The following is a 9,408-nucleotide window of genomic DNA, read 5'->3' on the forward strand; positions in this document are numbered from 1 at the left end:
GGTTGTGATAAGGCACCACCGGGCCAAGCCCGGGGAGTTCCTCCAGCAGCCGGCCGGTGGCTCAGACTTCTTGCTGCCCAGGGACTCGGTGCTGCGCGGGACGGAGCAGAGGCAGCAGAAGTGCAGAATCTCTTGTACAAGCGAATGAAGGCGGTTGGCAGAAAGCGCCGGGAGCAGAGAGCAGCGAGGCGCTGAGAGTCCGTGCGGAGCACCCAGGGGTCTACCCCAGACTCCGGCCACACGTCAGAGACACCCCGAAAACTCAACATTTCACCCTGAACCCCTTCCTGTGGTCGGGTTAATCAATAAAAACATTAATTACTCATAGTTGTATTTATTTATATTTGTATAATTCATATTTAGTTATGTTGTAAACTGTAATTTGTATCTGAACAAAACCAGTCTCCATATTGTAACCAAGGACCCATTTTAACACCGTTTGGAAACAAGGCAATGAACTTAACCATCAACACACATAAACGTCACCTGAAACAACATTTATGCTCCCAAGCCCTAACCCTCGCACCCCAGAATACAGTACTTTCCAGCATATGAACGAGGCTCACGACCTTCAACTCCGTGACTCCTCGGAGTGTTAGAGAATGAACGGTGAAGCGATCCCACGATGTCGGTAATCGTGCTGATGGCGTCTAGTTTTGGCGGTATTGTGGCGCTGACGCTAAGTAACGCTGAGCAGGTGGAACACGGCTTGGAACACAGTCAACGGTGACGTGGAAGGATGACGGTGACTGGGAACGTAGCGTACGGCAGCTTTGCTTCCTGCAGGAACGATGACGTTGCATCAGCAAACGGCACGACAGTAACGAGGAAACGACGAGGAGTTCAGGCACGTGATCAGCTCGTGTGAGACAGTTCGTTACGACAGCACGATCGTGCTTGTCGTTAATGGCTGATCTGTGCCTGCACAGGTGAATCAACAGCACCTGACAGAGACAGTGGTGCCGTAGCGTGTACCTTTGATGGGCAGCTCCAACTTGGCTTCTTAGCTTTCAGCTCTGCTTTCAGAGATGTCGTTGTCGTCGTCGTCTTTCTTCAATCTTGAAGCCTAGTAAAACAGAGTCAGCTGCAATCGGGCTACTATGTCAGGCTTGTATTGAGATGTTTCTTTGTTGAAACGTATTAATAGTTTATGGACTTCGACCTCACCTGAGCTCAGGTAGATCGGGATCCGACTCCCTCCCCCATCTCTATCACCAGTAGATATATTAGTACTCGACACAGAAGTTAGGGCCAAACCATGTATTGGAGAAGAATTTGGAAACAAGACAATAAACTTAACCACACAACACATGTAAACGTCACCTGAAATAACCTTTACGCTCCCAAACCCTAACTCTCGCAACCCAGACTTCAATACCTTCCAGTATATGAATGAGGCTCACGACCTCCAATTCCATGACTCCTCGGAGCCTTAGAGAAGGAACAGTGAGGCGATCCCACGATGTCGGTAATCGTGGTGATGGTGTCTAGGTTGTGGCGGTATAGTGGCGCTGACGCTAAGTAACGCTGGGCAGGTGGAACACGGCTTGGAACACAGTGAACGGTGACGTGGAAGGATGACGGTGACTGGGAACGTAGCGTACGGCAGCTTTGCTTCCTACAGGAACGATGACGTTGCATCAGCAAACGGCACGACAGTAACGAGGAAACGACGAGGAGTTCAGGCACGTGATCAGCTCGTGTGAGACAGCTCGTTACGACAGGACCATCGTGCTTGTCGTTAATGGCTGATCTGTGCCTGCATAGGTGTATCAGCAGCACCTGACAAAGACAGTGGCGCCGTAGCATGTACCTTTGATGGGCAGCTCCAACTTGGCTTTTTCGCTTTCAGCTCTGCTTCCAGAGATGTCGTTGTCGTCGTCGTCTTTCTTCAATCTTCAAGTCTAGTAAAACAGAGTCAGCTGCAATCGGGCTACTACATCAGGCTCGTATTGAGATGTTTCTTTGTTTAAACGTATTAATAGTTTATGGACTTCGACTACACCACAGCTCAGGTAGATCGGGATCAGACTCCCTCCCGCATCTCTATCACCGGTTCATATATTAGTACTTGACACAGAAGTTAGGGCCAAACCATGTATTGGAGAAGAATTTGGAAACAAGACAATAAACTTAACCACACAACACACGTAAACGTCACCTGAAAAAACCTTTACGCTCCCAAACCCTAACTCTCGCAACCCAGAATTCAATCCTTTCTAGTATATGAATGAGGCTCACGACCTCCAATTCCATGACTCCTCGGAGCCTAAGAGAAGGAACAGTGAGGCGATCCCACGATGTCGGTAATCTTGGTGATGGTGTCAAGGTTGTGGCGGTAGAGTGGCGCTGACGCTAGATAACGCTGGGCAGGTGGAACACAGCTTGGAACATAGTGAACGGTGACGTGGAAGGATGATGGTGACTGGGAACTTAGCGTACGGCAGCTTTGCTTCCTGCAGGAACGATGATGTTGCATCAGCAAACGGCACGACAGTAACGAGGAAACGACGAGGAGTTCAGGCACGTGATCAGCTCGTGTGAGACAGATCGTTTCGACAGCACCATCGTGCTTCTCGTTAATGGCTCATCTGTGCCTGCAAAGGTGAATCAACAGCACCTGACAGAGACAGTGGTGCCGTAGCATGTACCTTTGATTGGCAGCTCCAATTTGGCTTCTTAGCTTTCAGCTCTGCTTTCAGAGATGTCGTTGTCGTCGTCCTCTTTCTTCAATCTTCAAGTCTAGTAAAACAGAGTCAGCTGCAATCGGGCTACAATGTCAGGCTTGTATTGAGATGTTTCTTTGTTTAAACGTATTAATAGTTTATGGACTTCGACTACACCTCAGCTCAGGTAGATCGGGATCCGACTCCCTCCCGCATCTCTATCACCGGTAGATATATTAGTACTCGACACAGAAGTTAGGGCCAAACCATGTATTGGAGAAGAATTTGGAAACAAGACTATAAACTTAACCACACAACACATGTAAACGTCACCTGAAATAACCTTTACTCTCCCAAACCCTAACTCTCGCAACCCAGAATTCAATACTTTCCAGGATATGAACGAGACTCACGACCTCCAAATCCACGACTCCTTGGAGCCTTAGAGAAGGAACAGTGAGGCGATCCCACGATGTCGGTAATCGTGCTGATGGCGTCTAGTTTTGGCGGTATTGTGGCGCTGACGCTAAGTAACGCTGGGCAGGTGGAACACGGCTTGGAACACAGTGAACGGTGACGTGGAAGGATGACGGTGACTGGGAAAGTAGCGTACGGCAGCTTTGCTTCCTGCAGGAACAATGACGTTGTATCAGCAAACGGCACGACAGTAATGAGGAAACGACGAGGAGTTCCGGCACGTGATCAGCTCGTGTGAGACAGTTTGTTACGACAGCACGATCGTGCTTGTCGTTAATGGCTGATCTGTGCCTGCATAGGTGTATCAGCAGCACCTGACAGTGACAGTGACAGTGGCGCCGTAGCGTGTACCTTTGATGGGCAGCTCCAACTTGGCTTCTTAGCTTTCAGCTCTGATTCCAGAGATGTCGTTGTCGTTGTCGTCTTTCTTCAATCTTCAAGTCTAGTAAAACAGAGTCAGCTGCAATCAGGCTACTATGTCAGGTTTGTATTGAGATGTTTCTTTGTTTAAACATATTAATAGTTTAGGGACTTCGACTACGCCTCAGCTCAGGTAGATCGAGATCCAACTCCCTCCCGTATCTCTAGCACCGGTAGATATATTAGTACTCGACACAGAAGTTAGGGCCAAACCATGTATTAGAGAAGAATTTGGAAACAAGGCAATAAACTAAACCACACAACACACGTAAACGTCACCGGAAACAACCTTTACGCTCCGAAACCCTAACCCTCGCAACCCAGAATTCAATACTTTCCAGGATATGAACGAGGCTCACGACCTCCAACTCCACGACGCCTCAGAGCCTTAGAGAAGGAACAGTGAGGCGATCCCACGATGTCGGTAATCGTGCTGATGGCGTCTAGTTTTGGCGGTATTGTGGCGCTGACGCTAAGTAACGCTGGGCAGGTGGAACACGGCTTGGAACACAGTGAACGGTGACGTGGAAGGATGACGGTGACTGGGAACGTAGCGTACGGCAGCTTTGCTTCCTGCAGGAACGATGACGTTGCATCAGCAAACGGCACGACAGTAACGAGGAAACGACGAGGAGTTGAGGCACGTGATCAGCTCGTGTGAGACAGTTCGTTACGACAGCACCATCGTGCTTGTCGTTAATGGCTGATCTGTGCCTGCATAGGTGTATCAGCAGCACCTGACAGTGACAGTGACAGTGGCGCCGTAGTGTGTACCTTTGATGGGCAGCTCCAACTTGGCTTCTTAGCTTTCAGCTCTGCTTTGAGAGATGTCGTTGTCGTCGTCGTCTTTCTTCAATCTTCAAGTCTAGTAAAACAGAGTCAGCTGCAATCGGGCTACTATGTTAGGCTTGTATTGAGATGTTTCTTTGTTTAAACGTATTAATAGTTTATGGACTTCGACTACACCTCAGCTCAGGTAGATCGGGATCTGACTCCCTCCCGCATCTCTATCACCAGTAGATATATTAGTACTCGACACAGAAGTTAGGGCCAAACCATGTATTGGAGAAGAATTTGGAAACAAGACAATAAACTTAACCACACAACACATGTAAACGTCACCTGAAATAACCTTTACGCTCCCAAACCCTAACTCTCGCAACCCAGAATTCAATACTTTCCAGGATATGAATGAGGCTCACGACCTCCAATTCCATGACTCCTCGGAGCCTTAGAGAAGGAACAGTGAGGCGATCCCACGATGTCGGTAATCGTGGTGATGGTGTCTAGGTTGTGGCGGTATAGTGGCGCTGACGCTAAGTAACGCTGGGCAGGTGGAACACGGCTTGGAACACAGTGAACGGTGACGTGGAAGGATGACGGTGACTGGGAACGTAGCGTACGGCAGCTTTGCTTCCTGCAGGAACGATGACGTTGCATCAGCAAACGGCACGACAGTAACGAGGAACCGACGAGGAGTTCCGGCACGTGATCAGCTCGTGTGAGACAGATCGTTTCGACAGCACCATCGTGCTTGTTCTTAATGGCTGATCTGTGCCTGCATAGGTGTATCAACAGCACCTGACAGTGACAGTGACAGTGGCGCCGTAGCGTGTACCTTTGCTGGGCAGCTCCAACTTGGCTTCTTAGCTTTCAGCTCTGCTTCCAGAGATGCTGTTGTCTTCTTTCTTCAATCTTGAAGTCTAGTAAAACAGAGTCAGCTGCAATCGGGCTACTATGTCAGGCTTGTATTGAGATGTGTCTTTGTTTAAACGTATTAATAGTTCATGGACTTCGACTACACCTCAGCTCAGGTAGATCGGGATCCGACTCCCTCCCGCATCTCTGTCACCGGTAGATATATTAGTACTCGACACAGAAGTTAGGGCCAAACCATGTATTGGAGAAGAATTTGCAAACAAGGCAATAAACTTAACCACACAACACACGTAAACGTCACCTGAAATAACCTTTACGCTCCCAAACCCTAACCCTCGCAACCCAGAATTCAATACTTTCCAGGATATGAACGAGGCTCACGACCTCCAACTCCACGACGCCTCAGAGCCTTAGAGAAGGAACAGTGAGGCGATCCCACGATGTCGGTAATCGTGCTGATGGCATCTAGTTTTGGCGGTATTGTGGCGCTGACGCTAAGTAACGGTGGGGAGGTGGAACACGGCTTGGAACACAGTGAACGGTGACGTGGAAGGATGACGGTGACTGGGAACGTAGCGTACGGCAGCTTTGCTTCCTACAGGAACGATGACGTTGCATCAGCAAACGGCACGACAGTAACGAGGAAACGACGAGGAGTTCAGGCACGTGATCAGCTCGTGTGAGACAGCTCGTTACTACAGCACCATCGTGCTTGTCGTTAATGGCTGATCTGTGCCTGCATAGGTGTATCAGCAGCACCTGACAAAGACAGTGGCGCCGTAGCATGTACCTTTGATGGGCAGCTCCAACTTGGCTTTTTCGCTTTCAGCTCTGCTTCCAGAGATGTCGTTGTTGTCGTCGTCTTTCTTCAATCTTCAAGTCTAGTAAAACAGAGTCAGCTGCAATCGGGCTACTATGTCAGGCTTCTATTGAGATGTGTCTTTGTTTAAACGTATTAATAGTTGATGGACTTCGACTACACCTCAGCTCAGGTAGATGGAGATCCAACTCCCTCCCGCATCTCTATCACCGGTAGATATATTAGTACTTGACACAGAAGTTAGGGCCAAACCCTGTATTGGAGAAGAATTTGGAAACAAGGCAATAAACTTAACCACACAACACACGTATACGTCACCTGAAACAACCTTTACGCTCCCAAACCCTAACCCTCGCAACCCAGAATTCAATACTTTCCAGGATATGAACGAGGCTCACGACCTCCAACTCCACGACGCCTCAGAGCCTTGGAGAAGGAACAGTGAGGCGATCCCACGATGTCGGTAATCGTGCTGATGGCGTCTAGTTTTGGCGGTATTGTGGCGCTGACGCTAAGTAACGCTGGGCAGGTGGAACACGGCTTGGAACACAGTGAACGGTGACGTGGAAGGATGACGGTGACTGGGAACGTAGCGTACGGCAGCTTTGCTTCCTGCAGGAACGATGACGTTGCATCAGCAAACGGCACGACAGTAACGAGGAACCGACGAGGAGTTCAGGCACGTGATCACCTCATGTGAGACAGTTCGTTCTGACAGCACCATCGTGCTTGTCTAATGGCTGATCAGTGCCTGCATAGGTGTATCAGGGCCTATCAGCACCTGACAGTGACAGTGGTGTCAAAGCGCATACCATTGACGGGCAGCTCCAACTTAGCTTCTTAGCTTTCGGCTCTGCTTCCAGAGATGTCGTCTTCTTCTTTCTTCAACCTTGAAGAGAGGACTGACAGAAAAACAACCTAAAGGAGACTCAAACCTCCGCCTTATATACTCTCCGGGCAATCGCCTGCCATGTGCACAGATGTTGTGTGCTGTGTAAAGAACCACAGTCGTCAATTAGCTCCACGCTTCATACTGACTTAGCTTGCCAACTACAGATGGCGTGGATGACAGTTCTCAATCAGGTCCACCTTTTCAGTCTGAGGAAACTTGGCAGCAACATAACATGGCGCCATTTCAAACCCCCCACTTTAGCAAACAACATCTCTGACTTCCTGACTCAACAGATTTAAGCCCTGTTCTATAGAAATTGAGTTCTATTTTGTAGAACAGTTCCTAGAAGTAGGCAAGGTAAAGAGAAAACTCTCTGTACCCTTTCTTTTTGGAGTGCTTAATTGATTGCCCTGTTGAGTGAATGAGGTGTGACTGGAAAGGTGGGCGACCAGCACTTCCAGGTATGGAGAAGGTAGATCCAAACCCAGTGAGAAGAACAATGGAGCCTTTGAAGTGGGGCCCATTGAAAGAAGCCTGGACACATGGACGCCTTGGGACTCATCAGCAAGGGACACCTTGGGAAGCACCACCTGGAAAAAGGTGCTAAATACGCATTCTTAACACTGCTCTCCCAGATTACACATAGGCATGAGATGGCTAACTTGTGCTAGCCTGTCTGAGAGAGAGGCCTGTATAAATGAAGGCATCTTGCACAGGGACCCCGGGTTTAGTCTTGTCATCACTGGAGCACCCATCTGGATGAGCAGAAGCCCGGCTCCACCCCTCCCCCATCTAACTCACCTGGCCAGTGCAATTATGGGGAGCAATGATTGGTAACAGCAACAAAACAGGAGTGTGCTTGTATGTGTGTGTGTGTGTGAATGGGGATAGGATGTATCATATATATATGATGTGTTGATTTCTACATGTGAATTACCAATAAATGCGGCATTTTCCCTTTTCCCCTGAAAAAATCCCCTGCAGTACTTTCCAGTAACGTACTGTGCGCATGTCAGCTGCCGCCTGTGTGTGGGGGGGGTCCCCAGGCTCCGCCCCCACCCGCAGCCAGAGGGGTCTCTCACTCAGCAGGGAGAACAGGAGGCTTATGAGGCGACAGGGACACAGACTAGCACAGACTTGTCAGCACAGGAACCAGGGGCAGTTGGGACAAGGCATTTGAGGGAGGAAGATGCCAGAGGGGGTCCCCTGCTGCCCCCGCACCCGACCCGGAGCCTGGACCCTCCTCCCTCCACCCCTCTCTCCCTCCCTCTCCAGCCACACGCGACCACCCCACTCCACAGCCCGCTTCCAATTCCAGCCACCCAGGCCCCTCCTGCCGCCTCTGTCCCGGGTCCCGGGGAGGAAAGGTGTCACCTGGTGGCCTCAGTTCCGAGGAGCATGGCGGGGCGCTGCCCCCCGGGAGAAGCCAACACGCTCCCATCAGTAGCCTGCCCTGCGCTGTGCCGCGGGAAACCGAGGCACCCACCTGGGGTCGCTGCAGGACACGCAACGTCAGACACTCGTGACAGCCCCGCGCCCGCGTGGCGTGTGTCCGCTGGGCTGCGGCGCCGTCTTCACCCGGGCTCCGGGGTGCCTGGGCCTCTTCACGGGGGGAGCAGGGCCGGGGAGGGAGAAATCCCGGCAGCAGCGCAGGGGCTCCCCGGGGCTCCCCCTCGCAGGAACTGAACTGCCAGCGCCGGGGGCGAGGCGCGACGCAGCCCGCCACGAGGGACCCCAGCTGCCCAGGGCGGGGCAGTCCCGCGGCGCCACCCCCAGGCTCACACTTGTGGCTCTCCCGGACCAGAGCGGAGCCCGCCGGAGCCGGGAAGCTCTTGGCCAGCGGCAGCGCAGAGCCCAGCCTGGCCCAGCCCAGCGGCGCGCACAGCCCGCAGGGAGAGTCTCCGTGGCCGCAGCGGGGCCCAGCCGCGCTCGGAGAGACCCATCGCCCCGGCCGCGTTCGCCCCCCAAAGCGGGACGGGCTGGTTCCGGGAGCTGCCCGGGCGTGTCCCCAGCCGGCCGCCATCGGGAGCGGGGAGGGCCGGGTGGGACCGGGCCCCGCCAGGGGGGATTGGGACCGGTCGAGCTTTGCAGGCACCAACCGCAACACGACGGGGGACGGGGGGGGGGGTCTGGACGCGGCTGAGCACATCACACCAGGGGAAAAGTGCTGAAATCTGGGCCGCCTACCGCCCAGGCTGCGATTTGCTTCGCGCGAAGGCAAATCAAACCAGCCACGAGATGTCTCCGCCGTCCCCCTCCCCTCCGCCAGCCAGAAGCCACACAAGGAAACCCGCCGATTTCCCAGCTCTCTCCCAACGCCCAGGCCAACAGCCCCCCTCAGATGAGAGCCGCTTCAGACCTACTTCACCGACTCCACGCAGGTTCTTCGGGGCCCCAAAGGGTCCAGACACGCTCCCAGGTCCAGATATACTTGGATCTTTCCCAGATCACCACCCCCGTGCCAGACCTTCAGC

The 9,408-nt window shown here is 52.2% G+C and overlaps 1 long non-coding RNA gene across 1 annotated transcript; it reads right to left on the reverse strand.

Annotated features, from left to right (window-relative positions):
• Positions 1-318: 318 nt before the first annotated feature.
• On the reverse strand, positions 319-1,513 carry LOC142024711 (uncharacterized). Its single transcript, XR_012648507.1, has 2 exons — positions 1,379-1,513; positions 319-1,066 (listed from the first exon to the last, which is right to left on the reverse strand). It is a non-coding gene; the product is annotated as an uncharacterized LOC142024711 (long non-coding RNA).
• Positions 1,514-9,408: the final 7,895 nt, after the last annotated feature.

The sequence above is a fragment of the Carettochelys insculpta genome, chromosome 22 (assembly GCF_033958435.1).
Source record: "Carettochelys insculpta isolate YL-2023 chromosome 22, ASM3395843v1, whole genome shotgun sequence".
In the NCBI taxonomy this organism is placed as follows: Eukaryota; Metazoa; Chordata; order Testudines; family Carettochelyidae; genus Carettochelys; species Carettochelys insculpta.